Source organism: Lissotriton vulgaris, chromosome 7 (assembly GCF_964263255.1).
Source record: "Lissotriton vulgaris chromosome 7, aLisVul1.2, whole genome shotgun sequence".
Taxonomy (NCBI): Eukaryota; Metazoa; Chordata; class Amphibia; order Caudata; family Salamandridae; genus Lissotriton; species Lissotriton vulgaris.
In genome coordinates this window covers 1,246,112,755-1,246,136,741 of record NC_141695.1, presented here as the reverse complement: position 1 = coordinate 1,246,136,741, position 23,987 = coordinate 1,246,112,755, and the positions used below count along the sequence as shown (strand labels likewise).

Sequence of the window (23,987 nt, the reverse complement as noted above, 5' to 3'; positions counted from 1 at the left end):
CTCCTTCACTCTCTCCTCTTCTCCACACTCCGCGCCTGCCTCTCTCTCCTTCACTCTCTTCTCTTCTCCACACTCCGCGCCTGCTCTCCGCCTCTCTCTCCGTCACTCTCTCCTCTTCTCCACACTCGGCGCCTGCTCTCCGCTCTCAGTCTCTCTGCCTCCCTTCTCTTCCGCCTGCTCTGCCCCTCCTCCCCGCTCTCCTCTGTTCTCTCCGGCTCCGCTCTGGCTGCCTCAGTCCCGGAGCTGTTCTGCAGGGCTGAGGAGTCCGCGCTGACAGGTACCGCGTGCTCTGTTCTGGGGCAGGGGTGAGTGTGCGTCCCTCCCTGGGCCGGTGTCTGTGATGGGACGAGGGTTGCGTCCTCGTCCGACGTCCGTGACTGAAGATCCCTCGTCATTTAAGGACGGTTTTGTTCCTTTTCTCGGTGCTGTCTCGCCCCTTCTCTTCTTTTCGCCCGTTGCCTCTGCCCACGGGGTTTCATCCTCCAGGGATCGGTATTTGTTGTTGACATATCAGTACTGCCCTCAGCCCACATTAATATTCTTTTAGTGATCAGAAATATTAATCACAGCGGGGGTTCCTCGCCTTCTTTGACTTCTGCGAGGCCACCCATGTTCGATATTAGCTGCCCCCTTAAACAGTGACCCCAGAGCGAAGCCATGCTGCTGTGGGGGGCAGCCAACACTCCCCCGTCCCTTCCTAAACAGGTAACATTAAGCGCGCTGCGCTCTTTGACGCTACAAGCACACGCCCCCGTGACTCCTGGCGCACACACGCTGAGCTGTGATGACCCTGTGCAGTCCACCTCTCTCTCCGATACACACCCCTGCGCGTGACCCCTCCACTATTACTAACCCAACAGCCATATGATAAAACCCAACACCCTCGTGGCCAAAGCACCGTCCGAAGGGCGTCCTGTGCACTCTGACCTCCACTTGCACTTCCGCGTGCACCCTGGAAACACACCAAGCATGCACCTTTATCGGTGCCTGGATGCCCCCCACAATAATGCATGTATGGCGGCTCATACGCAATTAATCGGTTCCATCTTGTATGTCTGCGAGCTAGAGTGCGCTCTGTGTGAAGTGTATGCATGTCTGTTCACTGGAGTGCACTGTCAACTCTGTTTGGTGTGCAAATTAATGCATTGTAAGCAGTGCACTGTATTGTTCGTTGTGGGTTTTGACTGTTACTTTTTATATTGTGCTCTTTGTATTGTTTTGAAAAGTGTGAGCTTTGGTTTCTTATTTTTTTTATGTATAGCATGTACAGAGAGTTGTGCATTGTTCTCATATGTTGTTCACTGCTTTGCCAGTGGTTGGACCGCTGTGCATTGGGGTGAATGTTTCGATTTGTTCTGCATTCCGTCCATCAATTGTGTGTCTTTTGCTTTCTCGCCCTAAGTGGGCCGGGTATGCTCAGACGTGGGTCCTGGGCTCACTGTGCCACTGGATTCAAGCAAACCGGGCTGAAGACGGCTGTAATGCCAGAAACCGGTCCTAGGATGCTTGTTTCCGGTCCAGGAAGGACCTGGCTTGGCAGTTCGAGCTGAACTGTTCCCATGAGGCACAGGGTCAAGACTGATTTGCATATGGCTGGGTCCAAACCGTGGTGGCATGGTGAGCAAAAGAATGATGGATTTAACCCAGATCTCTTGACTGGGGGGAATGTTTTGATTTGTTCTGCATTCCTCCGTCCATTAACCCCTTCACTGCGGCGGCAATTCCGCCGCAGTGCTAGGGGGTGGAGGGGGGGGGTCGCACGGCTCACCTGCGCTTGTGACGGAACTGCTCCGTCACGTGCCTCGGGTGAGCTGTGCTCGTGACGGAACGGTTCCGTCACGAACGCGCCCGCTCAATAGAACGCGCCGCGCAGGCGCGAAATCAGCGCCACTCAGGCGCGTCGAGCGGGCCGTGACGGAACCGGTCCATCACTAGCACAGCTTACCCGAGGCGGAACGGTTCCGTCATAAGCGCCGAAGGGGTTAATTGTGTGTCTTTAGAGTATATTGCTACCCAGTGTGTTTATAAGCGTAATTACATTTTATACTCAGAATTGTATGTAGCAGTTCGAGTTTGTAGCCCGGTGATCCATGTACACCTGTTTAGTCGAGTCAGTGCTGTGTTTAGGACTGTGGGTTGGTTCCTCCTGCTGTGCAGTGACGATATGTGTCTGCTCAGTATTGATTGTGGGCTGTTTGTTTCTTACTGACTGCTGTGTGTAGAGCTGTGTATTCCTTGCTCAGTTTTTTTTTGTCCTCATTCCCCTCAGGTACATACCCTGAATTTCCGGAGATTTCGCCCTTGTCTTTCCAAGGTAGCCATGCCTGAGGGGTAATGCTTTCTCACTCGGCGTACATCAGCATATAACCGAGTATCGAGATACACAAATGGAGAGGTGTAATCTTAGGACAAAGTTATGAACCATTCACTCACCAACATTACCTTGTTCCAAGCAACTCATTAGTGGTAACCAAAACTTATATCTTTTAGAAGTCAGATCTGCAGCATCCATTCTTAACCCTTTCCATGCGGCCGCGATTCCCCTGGTGTGCTGTAAACAGCACGAACAGGGGCGGGCCGTGACAAACCCCAGCCGTCATCAGCACACGAGCACCGTAGTGCATGACGGCTGGGGTTCGTCATCAGCATGGAAGGGGTTAATATGTATCTTAACAAGAGACCATTCAGTATACTTTGGTGGGCAGTCTATGATCTTTTCCTGAAAACCTCTCTACATGCCAAAAGTATTAAGTAGAATAGTAGCTTTGTTTTATCTTTACTCAGCTTTCCCGGGCCCTCTGGGATGCCAAATATAATGAGGAAGTGGCTTACCTTAATGCTTATTCAAAAAATATTCTTCGAGGCCTTACCCACATTTTCCCAGAAGCTGAAGATCCCAGTGCATTCCATAAACATGTGAACATCACTGGCCTTCTCTAGCCCACATTTCATACATTTAGCTGGTATCCTTTTCCCATCTACGATATCCTATAGAGCGTCCAGTAGGCTCTGTGCAGGGAAAAGAGATGGTTCCTACTTAAACTAGCAGGTTTGACTGCTAGTTCCTACTACGTGGATGAATTCTAATAAATTAAAGCTTAACGCGGAAAAAACAGAGGTTATATTTTTTGGGCAAGGTAGGATGCCAGAGTCAGAATTATGGTGGCCAGTGGAAATGGGCACTCCTCCATCCCCGGCTGCCTTTATTCGAAATTTGGGAGTGAAGTGGGAAGCAAATCTGACCTTTTATGCCCAAATACAACAAGTCTCTGCTATCTGCTTCAGTAAGCTAAAAAATCTACGAAAAATGCTGCACCTGCTTCCAGAAGATTGTCGCAAAACAGTTGTACATGCCACAGTTACATCTAGGCTTGATTATGCCAATGAACTGTATCTTGGCCTCCCAAAATATGCTATCCGCCACCTCCAAATGATTCAAAATGCAGCTGCGAGACTGGTCTGCCGAATTCCTTTCCGACAACATGTCTCTCCTCATTTATACAAACTCCACTGGCTAGCAGTGGAAAAAAGAATTATATTTAAGGCAATGACAATGGCCTATCGGGCCTTAAATGGAAACTGCCGGAAGTATCTGAAGGAAAGACTCTGCGTTACGCTCTAACTCCTTTAACTGTCTGCAAACTCCGCGCTTTAAGAAAGCACGACTGGGGGGAAGAGCTTTCACAGTGAAAACAGCTGTACTGTGGAACAACCTCCCTGCTTCACTCCGAAGCGCCGAGTCAGAACTCTGTTTTAAAAAGGCTTTGAAGACATGGCTCTTCAAGACAGCAGTGGTACAGAACTAATAGTCGCATTTTTGCATTGACGCCTGTTTTTTCCCCAGTTGTTTTAGCGCCGGGACACCCCTGTGTTTGGGGGTAGCTGTGGCGCTTAATACATTTCAGTATTATTATTATTATTATTATTATGGTATAACATGTTCTTTTATACTTGCCGTAATTCATTTAACTCCAAGTGTAGTCCCACAGCTCGCCTGGTAGTGTAAACTCTCCTTCTGTTATATCCATCAGTAACCAATACCATCTTGACATGGCCTTCCTCTTTAGTATTCCTTCCATTAGGGTTTACTCCAATTCATTTGTTCCCCCTCTCTCCTGCATCGAGCTCTGAGACCAACTCCTTAATTGTAAATGTTTAAATCTTGATATGTTCCCTTCCGTCCTCCAATGCAGTTTATCCTCTGATAGAAGCGTGCCATCTTGCATGAGTTGGCCCCATCACTGGATACCCGCTGTTTTTATGGGGAGTGCCAGCTTGTCAATTACACATTCTGGTGCCCCCTGTGAATCCCAATATGGGTGAAAATGTGCTATGGTACTTAAACGTTTAGTGACTTTCCTAATTTGGTACCAAAGTTACGCCATAGCTTGCAGTACCTAGAGTCTGACCTTCTTATAGTACTTGGGTCTCCATATGGATGTATGACGGTACAACGCGAACCGTTACAACGCATCCCTTTACGACACAGTTTTAACAACGCAAGTCGTTACAACGACTTGCGTTGGGGGGGGCGCTGATAGTGAATAGTTTAATTTACTATTCCAACACCAGTCCCTGTGGATAGTAGGGAAGGTGTTGGATAGTTAATTAAACTATCCCCTATCCTAGAGCGCCCTCCAGCGAAAGTCGTTGTAACGACTTTCGTTGTAAAAGCTGCGTCATAACGGTACCGCGTTGTACCAGTTACGTTGTAAAGGATGTTTCCCTCTCCATATTTATATCAAACTGGGTCTTCCTCCCCTAATGTCTTTTAGGATGTCCTCATACATATTGCCTATCTCGGAATGGTTCGGGTTATTTAACAGCATTTTACCATTCTTTAGTTGGAATCTCCAAGCATAGTACTGCAAGTCTGGTAATGTCAGACCCCTTGTTCTCTTCTTCTCTGCAGCTTCTTCCATGATGTTCGTACAGCACCTTTGGAGGCCCATATAAAGCTGTTAATCGTTCATAATAATGTATTTAACCCCTCCATCTTGAAACACAAGAGAATTGTATTGAATAAAAAATACATTTTGACATGATTATCATCTTGATCAGATTTCATCTTCCAAAAATGGTAAGCGAGAGATACAACCAGCCCTTCATCAGTCTTTACGCCTCAGTGTGAGCTCTTGTGAAGTTGGCCTCAGTCCGTTGTGTGATCTTTAGCCCTACTTTTTTCATGTAGTCTTTAATTAAGCTACTACCCATCTGTTAATTCCACGTCATGATTTCGGTTTTAGAAGTATTGACTGAAGATCCCGTAACTGACCAAAGTCTGCTGTTAGTTGTTCAGTGATCGGCAGCTCAATCTGTAAATCTGGCGTGCAAACCATCAGGTGATCTGCATATAAGGAGCCTTTTTGACCCCGCTGTTATAGGCAAAGGGAGGAATGGAACTCTTGCTTCTTATCTTGAAGGCCAGTGGTTCAATATATAAATTAAATAATAAGTGTGATAGCGGGCATCCTGGTCTCGTGGCCTTCTATACCCTGAAAGCCATTGTAAGGTTATCTTTTACCAATATTCTAGCAGATGGATTTTGATATATCTTGTGCTTAACTCCACAAAAGGTATCACCCAAATTATAACGATTTGCCTTAGCATGCAAATTTTCCAGTTGACTTTGTCGAATGCTTTTGTAACATCCATTGTTGTTACTGCCAGCAGGAGATTATGGGTGGTGGTCAGATCTATCGAACCAGTTGGGCCAAGGGATAACTCTTGCAGCGCTTTGCAACTTTTTATTCTGATGTAAAAGACCTCCTATCACTCCTTTCAGCCTCTTGGCTACAACTTTGGCAAAGGTTTTCAAATAAGAGTTTAGGAGTGATATAGGTCTACTATAATACGATTCACAACGATTGGGGTTTTGCCAGGCTTGAGAACTAAAGTGACAATAGCCTCTTTCCAAGAAGAGGGCAAAAGTAACCCTGCCTCGAAAATCTCTCTGAGCAGATTCGTCATTGCCGGGAGTAATATGCCTCCTAGGGCTTTACGGTGCAGCTGGTAGGGAACCGCGGCGGGGAGGTTTAGAAAAAAACAAACTCATGTTTGGTGCTGTGTGGGCTTTTTAGTCTGTGTAGCATTCATGAGTCAGTGTTTGCGTGGGTGCAGCGAGCAGGGCTCTGTGTTTGCAGCTCAGTGTTGTGTGTGGGACTGTGTTTGCAGCTGTGCTGTGGGTTGACCTATGCAACTGCACACCTGTCTTTAGTGCAGGGCTGTGCACTATCTTTAGTGCAGTTCGCACCGTGCAGCTCTGTCAGAGCTGTGATTGCAGCTCACTGTTTAGAGTAGGCGCTTAGAGCGTGAGTACTTGTAGTTTGTATCTACAGTGTGTATGTGTGTGTGTCTGCAGCTCAGTATCATGTGTATGGCTGTGTTTGCACCTGCTGCAGGTTGACTTATGTGGCTGCAGAGCTGTCTTCGGGGAGGGCTTGTCCCTTGTTCTGCAATGCGCACAGCTTCATGTGTGCAGCTCTGAGTCAGAGCTCTGGCTGCAGCTCAGCGTTTAGGGGGCGCAGGGCTGTGTTTGCAGCCGTGCTCTGGGTTGCGTTGTGTGATGGAAGAGCAGTATTTTGTATATCGCTGTGTGCAATCCTTGTTCTTTGCAGCGTGCAGGGCTCTGTGTGTTTTCACCGAGGGGGGCGTCCTTTCCAGCTGCAGACAGTGAGTTATCTGTTTCCAAGGAGATGGTTTCCTAGGTCCCAGCTCCCCTTCTCTTTCTTCTCACCCCCACCTCCTCCAACACACATTACGTCTCACCTCTGCGTCTCGTGCTCCACTCTCCCCCTCACACTCTCTCCAAATCCCTCTCAATCCACTCTCACTCGTTTCCCTGCAGCTCCCCCACGCGATCTTTCTCCTCTCTTTGTTCCCCCACATCTGCCTCATCACCTCTTCCCTCCGCACTATCTCTCCCATCTCCCTCCATGCATTGCTGTGCTTTTCCCACACCTGTTCTCAGTGCTTAATTTGTAAAAAAAAAAACAAACAAGTGTCAGGTCTCTCGGTAGTAGACCACTGCAGCTTGCACCACACACTGCCCCTGCCATGCTGCCAATGATAGTAACAACAACTACTAACCCTCGCACTCCTACAAGTGTGACAATTCGGACTATGTCAGCCCCCAAAGCTATACCAATGGCTTAGACAGCAGGTAATAGTCATTTGTAATGTATATTAAAAAAATTATTAACTGCTGTTGTGGTCATCACTAAATTATCCAGACAGCGCCACCTTCTGGCAGACGGTCAAAATCGCCGGTATTGACAATTAGGTGCTGGTGCCGAGCACTGGAACCCACCGGCTCAAATTAAGCACTACCTGCTGCCGTCTTCAATCTCTCTCTTTCTCTCTCTCTCTTCTTAATTTCTCACATAACAGGCTCTTCCATACTATTTGCCTCTGCCCTCTCCCTTGTCTTTTTTTCTATCTGCACGTCTACTCTCCTCCACACTCTCCTTTTCCGACCCATTACACTACTATAGCCCTCCCACCCCCTTGTCTCCCCCATTCAAATGCCGGGCTCGATTTAGAGTTTGGCAGGCAGGATACTCAACCACAGACGTAGCAGAATAACCTGTCACTCAAACTGACAGTCCGACAGCTCTATTTAGAATCGTGCGGACCATTATGTTTCTGCTGGGGGTGTCCCTGCTGGCCCTGCAAATGGAATTCTTACACATATGGCCAGACGGGCTTGTGGGGGTCATCGTTCCAAGTACATCGGACGTCCAACCTATTTTAGAGCAGACTGTCAATTGTACTTTTTTTCTCTTTGGGACCACCTTTAAAAGCTGTAGGTACCGAGATAAAAAATAAATAAATAAACCCCTAACCTTGGATGAGCACTCTCAGGAAGTCAGGTTCATTAGTTTCTTGCTTTCCAAACACAAACTCCCACTTTGGAAGGTTTCTTTTGTGTGTAAAATATAAAAATGTGTGCTGAGGAGCCATCTAAAATATAGCAGCCTCTTTTAATGCCATAGCAGTGGCCCCTCTACTGGCACAGAAATCTCTGCCAGGCCAGCTAAGATCTCTAAGTATGAAAGACAGTACTCCGCCAGGGTAGCGGAGGTGATTAGCTCTATTGTCCTGGTGGTCTGCGGACCACCGACCAAACCCTAAGAGAGGGCCCATTTGTTTCTCCTGCACTTACTCTCCTCTTCTCTCACACCCCACTCATTTTCTCCCCATCTTTTCTCCTACACTCTCACACATCTCAACATCTGGCAAAAGCAAAGATTGTGTTTTTTTAAGGAAAAAAGGAGAGATAGTATTGCATTTGACTAATGCCTTGCTTCGCAATGATAGACAGGGACATACCCGTGATAAGGCTTTGGCTGTTGGTCAAGTCGTTGACAAGTTTCGGCAACCATAGAGAAAGACTGTATCCAGAATGCCCTTTCTTCTATTTGTATGGCATGAAAGGAGAATGAATAGTTTAGGAGGACATGCTCAGCAAATTATAGTGATATGTCTATCCCAGGGGTCAGGGTTAGGGCATTATTTTGAGTATGTTCAGTGGCAGTGCGCATGAGAAAAGTGTTTTGGAGATGTTTATGTACCTGGGGAGAAACTGATGGTATCAAGGAGTTATGTAGCTTTCATGGTACACGCTGATGGGAATGTTGTGAAAGCCTCTAAAGCTGATAATATTGTTGTGAGATATGTACATTTCCAGGAGGCATACTAATGGTAAAATAGAGATGTAAAGTCGAGGAGACACGTTGATGGTTCAATAGATGCCCTGAGTCAAGCATAACGTCTGATGGTATTGCACAGCTGGGAAAAGCACAAGGACATGCTGAAGGGACTGTGGACAAATGTGACCCCTTCACATTTTGACTATAGACCTGATTACGAACTTGATGGACAGAGTTAGTCCATCACAAATGTCATGAATATCCCCTCGCCATATTAAATTCCATTAAAATTGCAATAGGGTGAACGGGATATTCGTCACGTTTGTGACGGAGTATCCCATCCGCCAAACTTGTAATCGGGCTCTATATCTTTACCTTTGATGTTGTACACTGCTACATTGCCTCTGAGCTAGATTTACACTTTACCAATGCAACATAAATGCATTCCTAAGTCCATACTTTACTCCTTCCTTCTTTTCTGTGAAACCTAGTGAGATTTGCAGACCTAACTTAAGGCCTAGGACATTTGTGGTTTCCCCTCCTGAAGCATCAAATTCCACAGAGGTTTGTATTAAATTGCTCTTTTATTATAATGTGTAATAACCTGCTTCCTGCGATCTCAACTAATTGCCAATGTCAGACTATTTCCCTGATCCTTAAGTTGTGGTAAACACCAACTCACAGGGAGGCAGTGTACATCTGGCCTTATTGTGATGTCGAGCGGAAAGCCTTCCGATAGCTCATAGGAGGCTTTCCGCCCTATATCATAGTCTTCCGCCCGACCGCCGTATTATGATACTGGTCGTCGGAGGGAAACCTGTGGGGGAATTCCTCTTCGCTTCTGACGGGCTCACAGAGCCAGTCGGAGGAATCGGCAGAATTGTAATCCCAAAAGGACAGCGGAGCCAGCCTTAGCTCTGCCATCGGGATTTCCGTGTCGCTTTCCACCTACCCTTTTATGGTGGTCAGCCCGCCATGAAATGGAAGGAGGAAAGTGACTTTGGGGGGCCCTATCAGGGCCCCCTTTCCCCCTGGCCTTCCGCCATGGGACCTAAACATCCCTGCACCATGTGGCAGGCACAGTGAAGTGATGTTTGAATACATAATTTTTTGTATTGCAGCTTGTTTTGCAGCCCTTTTACCGTCGCCGCACATGCTGCAAAAGAAAAATTTATGTTTTCAACCACCCATAGGGCGGTCGCACCTTAATACTGCGGGTGGAATCACTGACTAATAGTCAGGCGGTTCTATTTCCGCTAACGTCCGACCGACATTGTAATAGGGTGGTGGCATTGCCATCATATACAAACGGATATACTCATGCAAGTGGGAGGACGCACTTATACCCAATTGCGAAGCTGGTTGCTTTAAACTACTATTGAACCCTCACTACACCCTCTCGGGTGTCTTACTCTATCGTCCTCCTGGCGCTGCTGGCGCCTGGGCCTCTTCTTTATCGGAAAAGATAGCTCCTCTATTGATGCAAACTTCGAATTTTCTTCTCCTTGGCGATCTTAATATCCATTTTAACAATACACTCTGTCCTATCTGTACACACCTTCTTCAAGATTTGGCTGCTCTTAACTTACATCTTCACAATACTGGCCCCACACATAAAGCAGGTAACCTTCTTGACCCCATCTTTTCGAACCTTGATGTCCTTTCCTGCCTCCCTCCTAAACCCATTACCTGGTCCGACCACTACATTGTAGAATTTAACATCTTGACTAGTGTTACTGTCAGCCCACCAGTTCACATTCAGACCCTCAGACCGAATAGAAACTGGAAAAAACTCAATTTGCTACAACTTAATCGCCAGCTTGCCACAACCCTTCCCTCCCTACCCAACGACATCACTACCAAAGATGTAAGTTTAATTAACACATGGCTGTCTTCAGCCATTGACATCTGTCTTCCGGCCCGAAATGGAAAACAAAACTTCACCCACCCCCCTGCCCCCTGGTTTAATGATCAACTTAAATGCGCTAAATCCAAGTGCAAGAAACTTGAACGCAGTTGGAGATCTGAGTATTCTCCTAATGCTAAAGAAATTTATAAAACGGAACTTCGACATTACGACTCCCTGTGCAAAAATGCCAGAGCAAACTATGTTAACACCTCTATTCTATCAGCCCAAAACCGCCCTAAAGCTCTTTTTAGAGCAGTCCAAGAACTTTCTGGACAATCTAACTTGCCAAAAGTCCCCTGTTTGGACTCTGATCAATGCAACACACTTGCTGAATTTTTCAGGGAGAAAATAGATCGTATCTATGCTGGTTTCGATGCCCCTCCACGAGCATTGGACAATTCCCCCAGTATAGACCCTGACACCACCTTCCTCCAGGATACTACTACCTTTGCTCATCGCCCTCCCATTGACAAATGGGACCCGATCTCGCCAAAACTTTTTTTTGAACTCATGGCAAAAATCAAATCTGGCTCCCCATTGGATGCCATGCCCCCTCAAATTCTAAACACCCTTGACACTTCCGTTCTTTCACCTACCCTAGCCCTCTTGAACGCATCTCTGTCTGAAGCCACTGTTCCTGCAGTTTGGAAACACGCCATGGTGGTTCCCCTTCTCAAGAAAACTAACGCTGATCCCAATAACCCTTCCAATTTTCGACCTATATCCTTACTTCCTTGCCTGTCCAAGGTATTGGAAAAACACATTAACCTCTGCCTTTCCTCTTACATTGAGGATACGAAACTCCTACACCCGTCCCAGTCTGGCTTCAGGGCTGGATTCTCCACTGAATCCACCCTTTTAGGTGTCACAGAGGCCATCAGACAGCAGGTGGACAGAGGGGAGACGGTGGCGCTTATCCTGTTGGACTTAAGCGCTGCGTTCGACACCGTCTCCCATGACATCCTCCTCTCCACCCTAAAGGCTGCCGGTATCCATGGCACAGCTCTTGCCTGGATTGCTAGTTTTCTGTCCGCACGCACTTTTCAGGTCTTTTCCTCCACTTCTGCCTCCACTGTCCTCCCGTCCCCACACGGTGTACCCCAGGGCTCCATCTTAAGCCCCCTTTTCTTCAATATTTATGTCAGTCCTCTCGCCTCTTTGGCAGAACAATCTGGTCTTTCTATATTTTCATACGCGGACGACACCCAAATCATTTTCTCTCTCTCCTCTAATAAACACGCCCCCATTTCATCTCTCCGATCTGGGCTCACTAATATTGCCAATTGGATGCAGACCAATAAACTAAAATTAAACGGCGACAAAACCGAACTCCTTTTATTCGGTCCTGACAGCTCTCTGTGGGGCCCTAAACACTGGCCTCAGCAAATGGGTCCCCTGCCGATTCCAGCCACCAAAGCTCGTAACCTGGGAGTTACATTTGACAACCAACTGTCCATGAAGCAGCATGTTGTGAAAGTATCAGCCACCTGTACTAATATCATGCGGTGGCTGAGAAAAATAGCATGGATGCTTCCGCCAGACACACAAAGAACTGTGGTCCAGGCTTTAGTAACCTCCAGGTTAGATTACGGCAACGTACTCCTCCTTGGGGCTAGCAAGGAGGTAATACGAAAACTGCAGGTGGTGCAAAACATGGCAGCTCGCCTGCTCTGCAACCTGCCCAGAACTGCCTCTGCCACGGCCTCCCTGCACAGCCTTCATTGGCTGCGCATTGAATCTAGAGCAAAATTTAAAGCCCTCTGCTATATGCACCGGATCAAAACAGGCAATTCCCCCCCCTATCTTTCCAGTTTAGTTCACCCGTACTGTCCAGTGCGCACCCTGAGATCCTCCTCTCTTGGCACCTTCTCCGTGCCCCGTTTCAAACGCACCAGAGTTGGTGGTCGCTCCTTTTCTTATCTAGCGCCATCACTATGGAATACACTCCCCATCTCTTTGCGCTTTGAAACTTGTTACCTAAAATTCAGGAAAGGCCTGAAAACCTGGCTTTTCTCTGCCTAATTGTTCATCACTTTGTCTTCCTGCTTCTTTTCCTCTGTCAGCGCCGGGAAACCCTAGGGTATCTGTGCGCTCTACAAACTCAAATATAATAATAATAATAATAATAGGGCCCAAAGTCTTGGGTGGAAAATGGGACCTCCTTGACCTCCTGTGCAGCCTGGACGAGCACCCAAGACCAAGCAAGTATGAGGTGCTGTGAAGGCTGAGCCAAATTCCAGTCACACCAGGACAAAGAGGGTCTGGAGTAGAGGTGGGCGAGCCAACAAATTAACGGAGAGAGCAGAGCCAAAGCAGAACCAAGGGGCATATTATCAAGCCTGTGCGCTAAAATTATCGCCGCTTTATCGGCCGAAAACGGCCGATAAAGCGGCGATAATGGGCTTGATAATATGCTCTGTGGAATTCCAATCGAAGCCCATGTTAGATGTCTTCACATCTAACATGTGCTTCGATTGGAATTCCATAGAGCATATTATCAAGCCCATTATCGCCGCTTTATCGGCCGTTTTCGGCCGATAAATCGGCGATAATTTTAGCGCACAGGCTTGATAATATGCCCCCAAGTGTCTGGTTTGTCTCCTAGCGCCTTTGCGTGTCTCGAGCCCTGAAAACTTGTGCTGTGTAAATCATACAACAAACACCATGTAAAATATGATAGCATCTCTTCAAAATGAAATCAAACACAATACGTTTTTGTGCAGCTCGTATTCTACAATTACATATTTGAAAGTGCTTTCATAGGAAGTAATAAAGAAAAAGGAGAATCCATGAAATAAAAAATGTGCCTAAGATCACAGCGTTTGCTGAAGCACAGGAGCAGCGATTGATCCAGGTTTTCTGGTTTCACTTTGAACACATCAGACACTAAATGGGTATCTATTTGCCTCTCCTTTGTACCACAAATGTTAATACTTTGCTGTTCCCTCTCTCTGTATGTGGGCACAGTGAGAGTGGCAGGCAGACGCCACGTGAAAGCTCGACTAGTTAGCTCAAAGTTCCAACCGGACCGCGGGCCGAGCCTGAGCCAGCTTTCAGGCTCGAGCCTGGCTGCAGCTTTTAGTGGCTCGCCCACCTCTAGCCTGGGGTGTTTTGTCTTCCTGTTCAGAGGGGCTATGGCTTGGCTATTTGGAGTGGACTGACCCTCTTGGGTCTGGACCAAGGAAAGGCAAAATAATGGCCCCTGTCTATAGTGCCTGAGGGACTTGAATGCGGCACTAGGTTCCAGTGCCTGAAATTAAATCAAGCATATCGCTTTTTCGTATTTTATAGTTGATTAGCACAGTCCCAATACCAATGTCCAGTCATTATAAACACGTAAAAAAATAAGAACTCTTTAATGAACACCACAGAACTACAGTAGAGCGGAAATCGGAAATAACGATGAAAATCTCAAGTCTCTTGAGCTAACTATTCAAGAAATATTTAAGACCAAAGCTTTCAAGTAAAGATCGCGGCCCCTCGGGCTCGACAGAGTACGGCGTGCAGCCATCAAACGCGGAACTCAGAAGCTGTAATGAGGCGGTTATTCCAGGGAGTTCAGCGCCACGGGAAGCCTGGGAGCTGTCCTTGGTGCTGAAAGTATTCAACGTGCGAGTCTACGGCGGTGCCGCGGCACGCGCGCATGGCGGCTCTTGTGATTGGGTGGCACATTTTGACAGAATCAGGGTCGGCTATGTTTTTTTAACGCCGCCTCCTTTCCTACTGGATGCAAGCAAAAAGAAAAAGAAAGCACGGCCTCAAAATGTACTAGAGAGTTCTTGAAGCACGTGGTTTAATTGAGGGGTCATAGTAGGCTAATCTAAGATCTACCGGTGGAAAAAGAACAGTGCCCTGGGCTAGATGGTGGTTAGGGTGCCCCCCGAGACCAAAAATTGCTGTAACATTTGAACCACCGGTCAAGAGCAGTGGTGACTGTCTTTTGGGAGGCCCGGTTCCCTTAGTTAGAGCTGGGAGGGGACGGGGCATGGGTAGGAGGAAAGAGGTGGGTGTGGGGGGGGGGGGGGGGGCATCGGCTGCAAGTTTGAGTCTTTGTATGTTTGTATGTCTGGAGCTATTGGTGATTTGTCACAGCATCTTCATGATTTCCTTTGGCATCTTTTGGAAATGGCTCAATATGCAAGACCCTGAGGATTCCCTCAAACTATTAAAAAAAAAGTAAAGGCAAAGGCTGTGGGGATGGTCATGTCTTATGTGCCGATAGGGCACATGACCACCACTACACAAATAGTCCTTTTTCTACGGCACAATTACACAAACACATTGGAGATAAATGTCTGGATTTTACATAGGGATTAAGCAGATATCGCTTCTCAGGAATTGTGTCCATGCGGGTACTACAATGGCCAGTCAGTGTCTCCTACAGTGGAGCAAATTGTCCAATTTCAGTAAAAAGTCTACAATTTGCCTTCTCATGTCTTCTGGTGACATTAGATTTGAGTTCTTCATTCACTGAGCAAGCATTGGCCTCATTTCCAAGGAAGTTATGTTGAACCTCAGATCCCTCTGCTTCCTGTTACACTGGGAGGAAGCACAGAAACTCAGCTCTTCCATTTGGGGCCAGAGGAAAGGTGCTTTGGTCTAATTCTCACCTACTCACATAAAGATATGTGCTAATCAGGACCATTGTGAATTAATAATCTGAGGTTTTTCTTCAAAGTACTCCTTCAGCAGACATAGTAGAAGTTTGAAAGTGTTTCAGAAAATTATCTTGAGTAGGTTGAAACCCGTTTGATTCTACGGCATCTACCCAGTAGCAGCTGCTACCAAAACCAAGTGGTGGGGCACCGCAGGGGAGGGAATAATGTATATATAAGAAAGGACTTACCTGCTCCTGCAGGAGTCCAGCTTCTTCAACGATTGCGCGCTGCACAGACTCCCCACCCACTCCAAACACTGCTCTCATGCATGAGAGCAGTGAAGGGATTGGTCTGAGCGGGCTAGACTAGCATTTGCTCCCACCGGGCTGCACATTATGGATTGGAAAAATGCAAGTGTACATGTTGGTTTGGCCATCCTAAGAGGGCCGGCCAAACCAACATGCGCACTTACAGTGCACAACTCTCCACTTCCGTGCTCAGCCTGCTGCTGCCATAGACGATGGCCCCGCCTTGCCCTAGAATCGAGCCACTCGGCTCAGCCAGGGAAAAATAAAATGATAAAAATGAATTGTTTTCTTTTTTTTGATCTCCTAGCTCTGAAAACCTGGGTGATGCTCCTTCACCATAACAGGGGAGCAGCCCTAGCATCTACCTATCTAAAAAATCTTTCTATGTACAACAGAAGCCAGTGTTTTAAAGAATCGGCGAATTCCTGCACCATAAAAAACAAGTAATTAACTTTAGCAACTAAATATGTAAGCTGTTTATTGAGTACATTGGAAACCTTGCAATCCTGATTCTGACTGAGGCTAGAGTGTAAACACTTCCCTACTCGTTTAAAAGTGAGAATGCACTTTGAATACATTGCATCTGTGTCGTGTTGCTTGCTCCCTTTTTCTCTCCATTTGGCTTGAGCTGATTTTCCTCGTACTGTACAGCCCCTTTCAACACTGACTGTCTCTCGCCACAGGGACTAAGAAGACTTTCACTGCCCTCCTTGTGGCTTCACTAATCCTCCTACAACTATCCTACTCTAGCTCACCCGCTAGGGCATCGAGCCCAGGCAGATGGATTAAGATAAAGGGCAGATGGGCTAACTCCTCTTTCAGAAACATCTTCCCTGTTTAGACGATTAGGTCATTAAATTGCCTTGATCCTGTGCTCCTGCCTCACTGTTGCCAACCTGAAGAGGAATCTCACTGTGTGAGGAGGGGCAGGGCTTTGAAAGGGGTGGGGTCTCGTGTTGAGAAGTACCTAAGAGGCACTTTAGTACCTCACCCCACCACACAAGCCCCCTTCTCCACCAAAAAACAAAAAGCTCGCTGAGGGTCAGAAACCCCCTATTTACAGTCGCTTTCAGCTAGTTTTCCCTGCCACCGTGTGATATCGGCTCCTCACTGGGAGACCATTTCATGGGAGCCGATATCATATGACACGCAGTGGTACCGCCTTCGTTGGCTGGTATGGTGCCTTATTCCTGTCTCATATCTTCCCTGAACCTTTCGCCTCTCAATCATTAGAGAATGCTATACATTTCTCCCTACTGGTTTAACAGTTCCTCTAGTGGATTGTTCTTCTGTCATTCCTGGGTAGTCTCCAAATAACACAGTCTGGTAGTTTACCTTTGCCTCCAATAGGCTGTACTTGGAGAATATGTAGGCAGAAACGATGTAACACTTGCTGGTCATGTACCAGCACCGCCAATAGGCTGTCTCACGGTCACTCTTAGGTAGGCCTAATATAATGCTACCTGACGATTAGCTCTGCTTTCAATGAGTTTCTCCTAAGCCGCTCTAGGTGGACGCCAGACAACACTCCCTGGTGATTTAACGGTGCCGACAATGGTCTGGGGTTTTTAATGCTACTGAGTGAGCTTAATTTGCCATTATGGATGCATCTTTTGCAAAACAACAGCTGCGCATACGTATGATATTGCTCTCCCAAAAGATAGTACAGACCTGCATGGTGGCTCTATCTATTCTCAGACTCTCTGAAACATACAAACTTAAGTGCAGCAACACACAATGAGTCGTGCTCCCACCTCATCAAACATGATACTCCTCACGCAAAATGTTCATTAAAGGCCAAACCACAACTAAAACCCTTTCAACTATGTTCTCTTCCAGGCACCCTGGAACTCAAAGCAAATCAAACGATTCACCAGCTCGTCAAAGAATGAAGGGTTATATTATAGCCCCATGGGACCACCCAGAAAATTGCTTTCAATCCCGCAAGAAGTATGAAAAGTGCGTTGTATCAATCCCTATATGTCACACTTTTTACCTCGAGGGCTATCGAGGGATATAGGAGTTGTAAGGAAAAGACACTTGTCTTGGAATCGTAATGTCTTTATGTAGCGTAATTATGAAATTATCCACCCCATTAGATGTATTTGCATCTGAACCTTTTTGTAGGATCCAATTATTATTAGATTTTGATTTAGTTAGTGTATTACTGCAAAAAGAATAGAGTGTCAAAGTGGAAACTTGTATTTATCTTATGCTACCAGTTTGAGGACAATACCACATTGCGTGAAGTTATTTTTCCATGCCCAATTCTGCTCAGAAAGTTTCTTGAACACCACGTGGTGTGAGCATTCTCCTTTTATACGGGTTCATCAAATATGAACTCATTGCTTGCTAGATCTTCGGATGTTAATTGATTTAGGTCTTTAAGTGGCAGCAATAGTTGTAAGATATTTTACTTTTTGCCTTCTTGTGGAGAAGTGTGGCTCACTGGTTAGAGGAGGCAGACCCTGAAGCAGAGGTTAGACCCAGGACCAGGGTTCAATTCCTGACGCGGCAGGGTCTTGAGCCCAATTGTCCACGGACTCGATAATTCTCGCTTCGGTGCCCACTCTAATCACGGGTTCACATTATGCAGCTCTGGGCATTAAGCTTGCTTAATCTCCACAACGGCCCCTACGGCGGGATGCCTGGATTTCACCTTGGGGATGCCCAGCACGGGTTATCTCACAGGGTAAAACCAGTACGGGTTCCCAATGCAAGCGCCGAGATGCCCTAAGGTAAGTCGAGCGCTATATAAGAACACACATACATATACATACCTTCTGAATGTTATTGTGGACAGTAATCAATTTGAGGTGCCTCTGAAGTGTTGCATTTAGAGTTAGCAATCTTTAGATATGTTAATGCTACATTTTGAGTCCAAATAGACCTGCCATCACAGGATGTACTTTTGATTATTATTTTCTATAATTCATTGAGGTCGTCTATTTTTGATTAAAACAGATTTCTTGTTTGGAGTTATAATCGCCCACACCTTTACTGGGAGGTCTAAGTGATTTTACAGATGAAACTCTCCCGTTTTAACTATTTTATTGATTCACGTTTCAAGTCTACGTTTACTTACACATTTTCAAAACCTATACTTCTTGTTGTTCCATTAGTGATATTACCTGCTATTGTCCCTCTGTATTATTCGCTTGAAAAGCTCTGTTTGTATCTGCTGACTGAATTGTTTGTGTGTCAGTTTAGCAAGTTATTTTCTCCATGAGTTCTTTGAGCCGCTGTTATTTTTGATGAAGATGATGAAAATGATATATTCCCAGAGAGGCATAATAATTTATGCTGTCCGCTTCTATTTATAATACACAAATTGATAGACTTTTGGTTGCAACAGAATCCCTAGTTAGGCTTGTACCATGATACTGTTGCACTAAGTTGCTATTTGTATGGGCTGTAATTGCATTAGGTCAATCAAATCATCAGCTCCACGCAGGGGCTTCATTTACTTTTTTACATAAGGGCTTCCATCATCTCTGCTGTTCATAGGCTTTTTTAAATCAGAATTAGCTGCCTCAGTCAAGGTTTTGACATCTTTTTGCCTCATGTTTGAGAACACTCATTTGTTCCTTCAGTATGGTAAATTGATTTAATAAAGATTCAGAGTTTCTAGTCATGGTGTGACCAATGGTGGCCATTTTGTCTGGACCAGATATGTTTGTGGTGTGTTGCTGTTATCAATTCATATCTGCTTGTCTGTTTTTAGTTTTTGTGATGTGTCTCCTAGTTCATCCTGCTCCATTATTTCTTCATTTACTTGCAAAATATCGTCTCGGTCAAGAGAATTGTCAATATCAGGGGGAGAATCTTGGATGGTGTCATTTGATATGAGGTCTTCTCTGCCAGGTACAGAATCAGAGTCGAAAACACATTCTATCATGTTCAGCCAGGCGAGTGGTTTATTTGCAGCACAGTGGTTAGAGTATTGTTTGGGCAACTGGATGACTGTTGTAAAAACAAGTTAGTTTTTGCTCGCTTTTTAGTCTAAGGTTGATAAATTGAGAGAATACTGACCCCAACAGTGGCTTAATTTGGTAAAAAGCACTCTAATATTGCACTTTGTTCATAGTTCTGCTCTCCTTAAGGGCCGCGTCTTTAGGAGAGGTGGAAAGTCGAGAATGTACTATTAGCATATCTGGACAATGACTGCAGACACCATACTTTTCAGAGCTGCTAACCAATACTTCTTTGTAGGACATTTTGTTTTCTGTTTCTGGACACGTAAGAATTATTTTTTGATCTAGTTTTCATCACTTAATGGATATAACTCAAAAGGCTGGCTATACATTTATTGAGAGCTTAGTCAATGTACAAGTAAGCAGGTCACTAAATTCTAAATGAAGAGGTGAGGTAGAGTTTAGGCATCAGTTGACAGGTATAATTTTCTACAATATGCCTTAGATAGTCTAAGTTCTGAAACAGTTGACGTAAGTTGCATAGGAGCAGGGACCACTGTTGTATGCTGATCAGCCTATATTATAGATGCCAGCGCCCACCAGTAATTTGATCCTTTCGGATTAGGGCAGTGGTTTTAATTTAGCAATTTACTGCTATCTCTGGTGCAGTGCCTCGATGGTTTCCAGTTACTCCTATTGGCAATACCAGATATAAATTTACCAGGGCAAATAAAATAAAATAAAAACTTTTATAGTTATCTGCTGTCCTTATGATACACCAAGTATCTTCTGAATGGGTTACCCGCTTTTTGTTTCTTTTTTGGTCATGTAGTTAGTCCAGGTGGATGTGACAGACTAACTCGACTGAGGGGTGGTGGCAATGTAAATGTAAATGTAAATGTATGTATACTTGTAAAGCGCACTGCCGCCCCATCTCAGGGGAACCTGGCGCTGTATACCGCTGTGGAACCCATCCTGGCTTTCCCTGTGAGATGCCCCCTCCAGGGCACTCCCAAAGTGAAGCCAGGCACCCCAGCGCTGTTGGGGCCGTTGTGGAGATTAAGCAAGCTATTGCCCAGAGTTGCAGAGTAGGACCAATTATTAGAGTAGGCACCGAGGCTAGAATTATCAAGTCCACGGACATTGAGCCCAAGACCCTGCCGCGTCGGGAATTGAACCCTGGTCCCGGGCCTGACCTCTGCTTCAGGGTCTGCCGCTTCTAACCAGTGAGCCACACTTCTCCAATGGCATCCAAGCCAAGCTGGGACTAACCATAATTTAGTCAATTGAACCGTCTAGTACTGGGTGCACAGCCAGCACTGTGTCCGCCAGGCAGAAGCAAATTAATAGTGGTGACACCATGAAGTCTAATGGTGCAGCTTAATCGTGCCCCAATCAAAACTCCGGAGAAGAAAAACAACTCAAGGGACCATGCAGGGTAGACTAGCTAGCCGTCTGGGAGGAAAAATTATCAAACAGACACCACAGCTATGGCAAGCGAGGTAGTCCACAAAGAGCTGTGAAAATGCAAGGATTGGTGCTATAGGCAGCTGTTTGGGCTGCCGACATAAGCCGCACCATGTCCGCGTTCACTGGGCGATCGTGTTCCCTCAGGCCCAGGAAAGATGCCCTGCTAAATCCCCCCATGTTGCAGTCAGCTCCCTGGCACCAAAACGCGGGGAAAAGCGCGGGAACATGGAGCTGAACTGGGTACAAGAGAACCACCTACCCAGGAGCAGAGGCGTTTTAAGGCACGGGCAAAATGGGCCCTATGCCAGGGCCCCAGCCTTTCAAGGGGGCCCCTGATAGAGCCAGCTCTGTTCTTGCCCTGATGACTGTGACTAATTCTTGGAAGATTTTTAAAAATACCGCTTTCCTTTAATTTATGTTTTATGTGGATGATGTTTTGGAAACTATTACAGACATCTGGCAAAGACATTTTCGTTTTTCAACACCATGCAACGTCAATTTTAAATCAAAACAGGACCTCCCTTATGAGAAATAGCAGGGGGGGTCATAAAGATTATTAGCCATAATATAATGAGCTGCTACTGAATTATAATATTGAAAACACACTTCACTATCCCTGAACATTAGATGTAAATACATTAAGAATGTGGACTCATGTGCCTGTGTACTGTCAGTGATCTGGCCGAAGAGGGCATTAACAAGCTGAAATTGGATCATGAATTTAAAGCTCTTATGAACAGAGGTCCAGTAAATACGTTTGACAAAGGGCCCCCGAAATTCTTAAGAGATCCCTGCCCAGGGGCACAAGCACACCTAGCGTCTTCAAGGCAGTGCTTTAAATGGACAGGTACTGTCCGGTACTGAGTACCTATACCTCTTTAATTTGATAGGGAGAGTGCCTGCAGTTCTCAGCACTGCTTCAAAACATTTAATGGGAGAGTACTGGCACTTCTCAGGAGCAAACAGGTACTGTATATAGTGAGAACCCGCACTTCTACGTATTACAGCGTAGCTTCCAGGGCATACCAAATTCAAGCATTATACCGAGCTCTGGGTCTCCAGAAGTGATGGTCGCAGTGGCAGAGAGCACAGCAGCGATCCCAGCAGCCACAGCGACCTTTGTGCGTCTTGCGCTGCATGCATGTACTTAAACATAAATACATACACATACAAAATAGTTCCTCATCAGCTGTGTAAACAGTGGCGTAGCGGCGGGGGGGGGGTGGTGTCACAAGTTTTGGGGGCAGCGGCCTCCCCCCTGCTCTTACCTACCTGCGGCCGTCACGGTACGGCAAATGCAGGGATCGCCATCGCCACGGGCGGCAAAAGGTCTAGCTAAGCCACTGTTTGTAAATACCAATACAAAACAATACTACAGAATATAAAATATACATTCATGCTTGTGAACATCTTTGTCTTTCACTGCAGAGCAGCTGTAAATATTATAGGTGATGCAAAGTTAACATTAACAACATTACGCACAAATTGATAAATATTTAAACACACCTGCATACAATAAAATAGAAACTAAGGAATGCAAAGATTGATTTCACAATGTATACACTGTCATACTTTCAAATTATATACACGGTCTAATGAAATTATTATCTTTAATAATATAAAATGTTTTTGTGCTGTGAAAAGGAGTAAATCAAAACCAAAGGGGATGATGGACGGAGTGTTGAACATTGCAAGTACTCACCCCCAGTCAACTGATCTGGGTTTAATCCATCATCATTCTTTAGCTCACTCCGCCACCCCAGTTCAGACATGGCCATATGCAAATCAGTCTGACCCTGTGCCTCATGGGAACAGTCCAGCCCTAACTGCCAAGCCATGTCTTCCCTGGACCGGAAAGAAGCATCCTGGGACGGTTTCTGGCTAATCAGCCGTCCTCACTGAAAAAGAGTGGGCATGAGGAAGGTTTCCATTCAATGATCTCACAGGCTTGTGATAATGTTCACACATTCGTGTTCAACTTCTGTTTTTATCAGCACTCCCATGCAGCATCTTGTTTGTGTGAGGGCTATACAAAAACAACCAAAAAATGTTTATCTTATGACTTGCATAAAGTTGTTTTCAATGAGTAAAACAAATGTTTACAGCGTATTTGTTTAAAGTGACAAAACTAAAATTCGAAGTTGCAATGTGACTTTCAACTGCAACTAATATGTGTAACTTTGTTGAAGCCTATTGACATGCTAACCTAGCCAACATCTTTCCAAGTCCTTCAAGAAAGCAAGTGGCATCTGGCAATATTAAGCTTTGCGGTGAAAACGTCTCCTGTTGTCTTCCTAAGCTGTTTGTCTCCTAATACGCCACATCGCCTTTTCCCTCCAGAGGTCCTATCTAAAAAAAACATTCCTGTGTTATTGGTGGGGCATAGGCTCAACATCTCCCCATAACCCGAAGCCTACGATGAGCCCTGGTTCACTTAATAGACTCATCTGTCGCTTTGAGCTCACAGGTTCTTCTAGGGGCTTAAGTTTCATAAGATCTAAAAACTAAGGCAGAGGTGGGTGGGCACTAAAAAATCTGCAGAGGAAACGTAATATTTCTCAGAACCTTCCTTCAATGGATCACACTCCGTCTACTGATTGCTTCGAAAGATTAACAAATCCTTAATAGATGTTGTTGAAGGTACCTTTGGTAAAGCAAGAAGTAGTGACGCTACCTAGAAAGGTGCTAAACCACTGAAGCATCGTTTTTGGCATCCACATCCAGGCAATTATGTCTCACAAGACAAGAAGGGAAGAGCAAGTATCCTGCAGGCGATCTCTTGCAAAATCACCCCAGAAGAGAGCCGCTGTGGGCATCATGGCCCTAACAGAATGTGAACTGGTCCCTTCTGGCAGTGTCTTATGGGTGCCTACCTGCACTCCCTGGTCAGTTACACTATAGGTTGTGGGGTGTCTGTTTTGTTACAGGCAAGCCCTCCAGCAAAAAAAATTCTCTATTCCACTTATCAGAAATGCGTGAAAATGTAATGACTGAGATCACTCATTGGGAGCAGCCTGTGCAACCTGTCCTCCATCAGGTCGATGAGGAGGTGAAACAAAGGCTGGCGTCTAAATGGATTGGTTGGAGCAAAACTTAGTTATCACCTTAGGAAGACAGCAATACTCTTAAAGTTCCTT

At 45.8% G+C, this 23,987-nt stretch overlaps 1 protein-coding gene across 1 annotated transcript in view; it reads left to right on the top strand.

Moving 5' to 3' along the window:
* The first annotated feature begins 246 nt into the window (after positions 1 to 246).
* GPRIN1 (G protein regulated inducer of neurite outgrowth 1) overlaps positions 247 to 23,987 on the top strand; it is a 111,879-nt gene continuing 88,138 nt past the window's right edge. The window contains exon 1 of the mRNA XM_086928909.1: positions 247 to 277. The gene's annotated coding sequence lies outside the window, so the exon portion shown is untranslated. The remainder of the gene's footprint in view (positions 278 to 23,987) is intronic.